The sequence below is a fragment of the Dendroctonus ponderosae genome, unplaced genomic scaffold (assembly GCF_020466585.1).
Source record: "Dendroctonus ponderosae isolate FM_Combo_2020 unplaced genomic scaffold, Dpon_F_20191213v2 Dpon_F_20191213_6, whole genome shotgun sequence".
Lineage (NCBI taxonomy): Eukaryota > Metazoa > Arthropoda > Insecta > Coleoptera > Curculionidae > Dendroctonus > Dendroctonus ponderosae.
In genome coordinates this window covers 6,684,247-6,692,463 of record NW_026018814.1, presented here as the reverse complement: position 1 = coordinate 6,692,463, position 8,217 = coordinate 6,684,247, and the positions used below count along the sequence as shown (strand labels likewise).

General features: G+C 35.8%; 1 protein-coding gene and 2 long non-coding RNA genes across 33 annotated transcripts in view; all 3 read right to left on the bottom strand.

Moving 5' to 3' along the window:
• The window catches only part of LOC109540437 (microtubule-actin cross-linking factor 1), a 125,510-nt gene that overhangs the window by 99,340 nt on the left and 17,953 nt on the right, over positions 1-8,217 (bottom strand). For 20 of the 31 annotated variants that reach the window (XM_019908802.2, XM_019908807.2, XM_019908815.2 and 17 more), the window contains exon 1: positions 7,830-8,069. The exons of 4 other annotated variants lie outside the window; for them this stretch is intronic. The gene's annotated coding sequence lies outside the window, so the exon portion shown is untranslated. Of the gene's footprint in view, positions 1-7,829; positions 8,070-8,217 lie in introns of those variants that run through there. 7 more of the 31 variants (XM_048667619.1, XM_048667620.1, XM_048667622.1 and 4 more) reach the window with 2 other exon arrangements.
• Positions 2,167-3,647, bottom strand: LOC125504916. Its single transcript, XR_007281802.1, has 2 exons — positions 2,574-3,647; positions 2,167-2,507 (listed from the first exon to the last, which is right to left on the bottom strand). It is a non-coding gene; the product is annotated as an uncharacterized LOC125504916 (long non-coding RNA).
• LOC125504914 lies at positions 4,874-7,823 on the bottom strand. The gene is made up of 2 exons (XR_007281800.1): positions 5,228-7,823; positions 4,874-5,082 (listed from the first exon to the last, which is right to left on the bottom strand). It is a non-coding gene; the product is annotated as an uncharacterized LOC125504914 (long non-coding RNA).

Genomic DNA, 8,217 nt, shown 5'->3' with positions numbered 1-8,217 from the left:
AACTAAAAATGATGTTGAAAGTTCGCGTTTTATGTAAGAACTACCAACATTTTCTAAATCCAGTTTCAATTCGTGAGTGAATTTTTTCATTCGCTACACAGTGGTAAGAAAACGAGTATCTTAGCTCAAATGATTGTTGAAGTATGACCAAAAAGGCGGCATGTTTGAGCCGATTGCCCAGTTTAACTAAAAGCTCGTAAAATTGCGTCAATTGTTTTCAATTTGTTTCCGAGATATGGGCAAAAAACCTTGTGTTTGAGCGGGTGGTTCAATTTTGCTAAAAATGAATAAAACTAAAAATGATGTTCAAACTTCGCTTTTTATGTGAAACTGCCGATATTTACTAGTTCAAGTATCACTTCGTGAATGAAATTTTTCATTCGCTATCCAGTGGTAAGGAAACGAGTATCGTAGCCAAAATAATAGTTGAAATATGACCGAAAGGGCGACGTCATGTTTGAGCCGATTGTCCAATTTAGCTAAAACCGCGTAAAGCTAAAAACAACATCAAATTTTCGCCCTTTGTGGGAAACTGCACACAATTCGATTGTGATATTTTACTTGATGTTTGTGTTATTGTAGAGATCAAACAATCGCCCAGAGCATAAAACATGAAAAGTTTTTAGGTAAACAACTATGCACAGAAACCCGATTATTGACCGAAAGTCTCAAAAATTGAATGTCCTACACTGAAGATGAGAAGAACTGGAAGTGTTCAAGACATTAAGTGCACAAACTGTTTCAATATGAAGGAATTACAAAAGCAATAACGTTAATGAAACCGGAAGGTGGAGACAAATAGCAGTGTGTGTTCTATAATAAATCTTCCCAAAAGGGAAATTGGAGGGTCTACATATATGGTGCCTACACGCAAAATGGCCATAGAAATAATCGAAGTTCGATAAAGAACAAGACACAGCAGGCAGAAAAAGGAAATGAGAAGAAAATAAAAATATGCGAAACTCGAAAACATCGACACAAGGCTAGTTGAAGCATTAAAGATACCAAATAAACTAAAACAACATCTACGTTATGTTGAACACCGGAGGAATGAGTTCACTTTAATTCAATACGCAACATATCAAGAGATGTTGATCTTCATCTAACTGGTTAGTCAGAATGACCATGTAGAAGAATTATTCGACTTTTATCTTATTGTGCCATCAGAGGAATCCGCAGGTGTCAATTCAAGATCATCATTGCTGGGTTCGAGCAAACAATAATGCTGACACGTTCTTCATTCTCGGAGACTCAAGAGGAAAAACGCCTTTTATGAAACCGTACGTGCGATCTAATTAATTTGATTTTAACACCATGGAAATGAATTCACTTTTACTTTCTGGTTCCGTGGAGCAAGAACCGGCAAAAACATATGGTCTAGATGGAGTTTTCATAATTTCGTACGCGGCCTTATTAACATTGTAAGGTTCTTTGCGCCCACTCTGGTTCTGCACACAATCAATGCCTGTACACTTATCGCTTCGCATACATTTAGTGACGAAACACCCCATTACGATACGACCGTTTAAAAATGGAATGATGATGTAGGAAGAATGCAAAAAAGTAGCAGTTCGTGCAGCATTTATGTGGGCTGATCATATGGCTTATGTAATTGAACGTGAATAACTCACCGTTTTGATTCATTTTTCTGAAGGAAAACTTTCTAAAGTGCAGCACCATTTACTCAAAAGACATTGAAAAAGTTGACGAATAAAACATAAGGGAAATTATTGAAGAGGAGGACGTAAAACACAGATAATATTAAGCAATGATCATTAAGAAAACGATCACGATCGGGCACGCTTCGTGAAGAGAATGAACAAAATAACATGAATATAAAAGTGCTGCTTAAGTAAGAAATACGAAAACAGAGCAATAAAGAACTGAGTTATCTTATTGTAGTAGATATTCAGAGCAGGGCGTTTGTTTAAATTGAAGCCACACAGAGTTCAACTTGCTAGAAGTCACAGAAGTGGTGGAAAATGCAGCCTTCGAGCTGACGAGACATGAACTGTGTGAAACCAACATCGAAAAAAATTGCCCAATTTATTTACCATGTAGCTTAAACATCACGCCAAAGTAGGTTAATATTACCTACTTATATCAGCCGCATAACAGCACTAGGCGTCAAAAATAATGTCATACCATAAACAATGAAACGACCGCTTTTGGTAGGTTTTTATTTGCCAACACCGGCTCCCACATGTGCATTTTAAATATCATCAGCGAATTTACACACTAAATGGTTCACACCTACTGATCTACACTTAACCCTATATTTGGGTATTGATGATTTCAGCCGGTTTTCCATCCAGGATCATTTTTTATATCAGCTCCGAAAATAGCCAATCAGCTTTTGGTGGAAATTGTTCAATAATCAACTGTCTGGGTGCTCCATATTTCGATTGGAAAGTTACATGTCTGACTGGTTGGCATCGGCTGGTTAGTATTCGGAACCTTTCAACGCAGCCTCAATATGGACTTATTTATCATTTCTGCTTCCATTACTGTAATAGGAATTTGAATAAACACCCGAACCGACCAGTACCAGAGTCGTTAAACGGAAAACCCACACTGGTTTGACGTCATGCTATGCTGACGGCATTTATAAGCTTTCCATTTTCAATTCCACCTGACTTGGATACCATTTAAATTAGATAACCAAATGGGAAAAATTATCTAAGCAAGATTTGCCTCGAATATTATTGCAGTCGTTAAAAAATTTTAAAAAGTCAAAAATCTGTGGCTCCCCAACAAGATTTTATTCCTCAACATTGGAGAGTCTTGTTGAGATGCTCGCTAAGTTTGGTTTCAATCGGGCATCTCAGAGGCTTTTGAGGAATTTTCAAAGTTTCACGTTATACTTTAATCTGTCAGTCCGGGATTAAAAAGTGCGTCACTTTCAAACTAGAAGAGATAGAAACTCATTTTTTTTCTGAACATGACGAAGTCTTCTGAAAATGCTTGGTGAGTTTGGTTTGTCTTTGTTGTTCAAAGTCTTTTGAAGAAAAATTTGCAAGTGGCCTTTTTCAAAGCGAAATTTGCATTGAATGTTACTGCATTCGTTGAAGATACGGATTCAAATTTAAAAAAATCGGTTTCTTGCAGCGTGCATAAAGAAGTTTTGCTGTTTGATTTGCCAAGATCAGAAACCATTTCAGTTTAAAAAAACCCATTCCAAAATCTTAGTTTTCTACTATCAACTCCATCTGACTTGGATACCATTTAAATTAGATAACCAAATAGGAAAAATTATCTAAGCGAGACTTGCATCGAACGTTACTGCATTCCTTGAAGACGGAAATCCATGAAATTTTAAGTGAAAAAAAAGAGATTTTCCAGCAGCGGGCATGAGGAAGGTTTCTCTTTGATTTTTCTTGATGGGAAACCATTTCAGTTGTATTCTAAAAACCCAATTCTCAAAAATCTTAAGAAGTTATTGACCATTGGAGCCTCATGAAACTTCGTCGTTTCAATTTCAAATTTTAGAAAAATAAACTCAAAATAGTCGAACGGTTTTCCATTGCTTGAAGTTTCCTCACGAATACCAGGAAATAAAGTTGTTATAACGGCAGAAGATAGCAAAATCACAAAGAATGACTAAGGGCTTGTTCATAATAGGCCGATTTTCAAATTTTAAAAATTCCCGAAAAGGGCACGATTTACAATTTTTCAATCGAGTAACTAACTTTTGAAGAATTGAATTGAATATTTAATACAGGGAGATTGAAAAGGCAAAATTTTTCTATTTTTTACTTTATTATAATTTTACTTATTAATTATCATCTAACGAAGAAAAGAAGTTCCGCAAAAAAATAATCTTCCGTCGCTTAGCACAATACATAATAATCAATTTCGATGGGACTCTGATGTTGGCACAAACTGCACACTTAATGAACAGTTAGTCACTATCGATGTTCTAACTTTTATATTTTAAGTCCCTTGAATTGGATCAAACATTTAATAACGGGCGATTAAAAATAAGCGGATTTTTTCTATTTTTTACTTGGTCAGTATTTTATTTATTAATTATCATCTAATGAAGAAAAGAAATTCTGCAAAAAAATAATTTTCCGTCGCTCAACACAATACATAATAAACAAGTTCGATGGGGCTCTGATGTTAACACAAACTGCGCACCTGATGAACGGTCAGTCACTATCGATGTTCTAACTTTTGGAGTCACTTGAATTGGATTGAACATTTAATACAGGGCGACTGAAAATAGGCAAATTTTTTTTATATTTTACTTTATTATAATTTTACTTATTAATTATCATCTAACGAAGAAAAGAAGTTCCACAAAAAAATAATCTTCCGTCGCTTAGCACAATACATAATAAACAATTTCGATGGGACTTTGATGTTGGCACAAACTGCACACTTAATGAACAGTTAGTCACTATCGATGTTCTAACTTTTATATTTTAAGTCCCTTGAATTGGATCAAACATTTAAAACCGGGCGATTAAAAATAGGCGGAATTTCTCTATTTTTTAATTTATTAGTATTTTATTTATTAATTATCATCTAATGAAGAAAAGAAATTCTACAAAAAATAATTTTCCGTCGCTTAACACAATACATAGTAAACAAGTTCGATGGGGCTCTGATGTTGGCACAAACTGCACACTTGATGAACAGTTAGTCACTATCGATGTTCTAACTTTTATATTTTAAGTGACTTTAATTGGATTAAACATTTAATAAAGGACGATTGAAAATAGGCGAAATTTTTATATTTTCTACTTTATTTGTATTTTATTTATTAATTATCATCTAATGCAGAAAATAAATTCTAAATAATACAATACAGAATAAATAATTTCAATTCGAGAAAATGAACAAAACAGAAACACTAAGCGTATTCCCAGAAAATTGTTTTAAAAATACACAAACAGGTTACCGATACACAATCAGAATACAGCATATTATATATAAATAATTAATATAAATAAAATATAAAAAACAATATTCAAAAAATAAATAATAAGTTAGTTGCTGTGTCGAACAAACCATCTCTGAAGATGAAAGTCAGTCGTGCTTATGAAACGTCAGGAAGAATTTCTTATGGGCGGCGGTCTAAAAGCCCGAAAAAATTAACAGTTTCGCGTATAGAAAATCTTGGTTGATAACGATCAAAATCAGAATTAAACCAAAAAAACTCGGTGGTACATAAAATTGGCAGAATAAATGATCAAACAAACAAAACAATGAAATGTATTACCATTTGGCATAAATACCGTAGCAAATTGCTCAGCAGGCGCAAAAAGTACGAAACCAAACCGGCTGCAGAAGCAGTTGGACACTTGGAAGCCCGATCAAATTGACGTATTCCTTCAATAATAACCGATAAGTAAATAAATTCTCACAAATACTCGATGCAAACTGCATTCAGGCACACCATAGGTGTAATTTATTGACCATATGCGATCGATTTAAGATAGTATGCATCGGTTGCATGGCTGTTTGCACTAACATAGACTGGAAGCGGCCTGCGGCTTACTCTACTAGCAAGATATATGATAAATAAATGTGGCACATTTCCTGTTTGGAACCACATTTTTTGCTCGATAAACCTGCGACTTGACATAAAAGGATTGTTTATCGGGTTACCTTAATTAGTCTGGTGGCTTTCTAAATATGAAACTGTTCCTGGTTTGTAGAACTAAACGCTGATAACGTTCAGTCAACCTCTGAAGGTGCCAGTCATTCGTGCTTGCGAAACGTCAGGAACAAATTCTATTCCAAAACGAAAAATTCACCAATCTCAATTAAGCGTTTGTTGTTGCCAGTGCAAAAAAACGACTTTTGGTTTTATTATTTGCTTATAAGCGCAGTTAAACATGTTTCACATGTAATACCTTGTTTTAATTTTAGTTTATGTATTCGTTGCCTTTGTAATTTGGCACGCTTTTAGCAATTTCTGCGTTCTATTCACTTTCAAATTCCGTCTAGAACTACATGATCGCCTCCTGAACGTACACAGCCTATAAAATATTCTTCATCAATTCACACCTTAATTTAGGCGGTACCATCATTTGCACAAATTCTGAAATAACTCATGTGTTAGATGGGAGGTCTAGATAACGGTACCGTTTATCGTCTTTGAATCTACTTGCTTGCTTATGCAGATACTTTAATGGTCGTGTCATTTGCGCTTTAATGATACACAGATGAAACGCGCAAGAAGCTTTGAAATGAGCGTTTGCTTAATTCGAATGATTGGTTTCGGATGTTTTCCAACATGGGTTTTTGGAAAAAAACACTCTAAATCGCTATCGCACCCAGAAAACTCAATTAAAACCCCATCGAAACTTATCCGATGTTTCATCCTGTTGATAGATGTAATTGCTTCGCCCACGTCAATTACGTTTAATTATTGTTTTTTAATTGATGACAAAACCTACAACTGGAATGTTCTTCGGAACATGCAACTAATTACACGGAGAAGTCGTGTAATTAATCACTTACATAGATTGGGCTTGTAGAAGTCAATTTTCTTTGTATGAAGTTTTATGCAAATACATTGCCAAGTTCAGATATATATTCGATGATTTATAATTAATTAATTAAATAATTTATGTAACATTTTACCGGCATAAAGTTTCCAAACGAAGTTCATTGATTAATTGAGGTTTATTCTTAGAGCTCGATTTTTTAGACGAAATATAATAATACTAAATAAACTATTGATTCTGGCCAATATTATCTAGTTGCGATCACATATCAACAAAAGGCTTAATTAATAGCAAAACCCATAATAAATCATGATTAGAATCAAACTTTCCGTGTTCCGAACGTTAACTCATCTATTAATTACTTAGTAATAGGTAGGTTTTGGTTCTGAAAATTCGTATTTCGTTGATGTCGATTCTTCGCCCATACGGTACTTTTTGGTATTTTCCCATAGTTTCTCAGCAAACCGCTCCTCAACACTGACAGCACCGCAATTATTAAGTAGCGTAATTCAGCCTTAAGTATGCAAATCATTCAGAAAAGTGTATCTGAATGATCTCAGCACAGATCAACTGGACTCGTCCAAACAGTTCCGATTGTTCCATTTCATAACTCCCACGAATGAGCGGATAAAATCAGCAGGAAGAATGGAACTTCAGAGTCAAAATAAGTGGAACAAATAGCAATTATTCGAACGCAAAAAGCTGCAGCATATGATGATTATAATTATATTTGCACACAGTGCAAAGTTTGTGAACGTTGGATCTCACTCGCACATCGACCTTAGACTTTCAAAACGGCTAAGTTCCCACAAAAAAACATTGTCAAGAAAACGAAAAAATCGACTTCAAAGCCATTAACGTCAATAATAACTCGATTAGACTTGGGACTTGGGCGCCCAAAAAGATTCAGCTGAAGAAAACGACCGTTGAAAGCTGGTTCTTTCGTGAATTCAAGGACATCAAATCTAGTTTTGGCTGTATGATTTATTCAAACGGCTCAAAAGTCTGACTAAATCGCCAGATAAATATGCGAAAAACTCGTTTGAACAATATTAGGGGGCTCTGTGAGGTCAGCAGCCAGAAATCCGCTGAAGAATGTTGTAGCACCGAATTGGGCCAAATTCTTCAAACGCTCTTCGTTTAGAATACAACAAAGGAACGGCGACAAGAAGGAAGAAACTCTAAAAAAAATCAAGAGTTTCGTCCTGCTCAGCACCTGAAATGCAATGATATCAGTTTCATAAAAGATAGCTTATCTTCCCCATTTGCAACTCCCCAAAAGAACAATGACGCTATTGGAACTGTTTCTTCGAGTCCACCCAGTAGGCTGGTTGATCGCTGATCAACACCAAAAACAATCGACCTAACCTGGTTCCTTTACAGCCTCCGGCTAAGCCAAGGTTGCGCCCAAGCGAGTTCCGGGTCGAGCCAACGGTTTCCGGCTAAATGCGACGTTTCGGCCACTCGTCATCACCAGGGCGAGCCCTTAATCAAGCACACTCCCGATTTTCTCACCATATGCCCATTGTTTTCGTTCGTTCGCTATTTAGCCTACGTACAAACCGTGCTGCTCCCGTAAACGTTTCGCGGTGAACTGCTCACCTGTCTTAAACAATGCTGCCGGATCTATCATTCAGAAAATCTTTAGATATTTATCTACACCAGCTGATGATGAGAGCAAGCTTGAAACTTTGCTAGCTTTTGAGCCTTTGAGTCAACTGGAGTATGATCAAACAGGTTTAAATCGGGTGGTCGA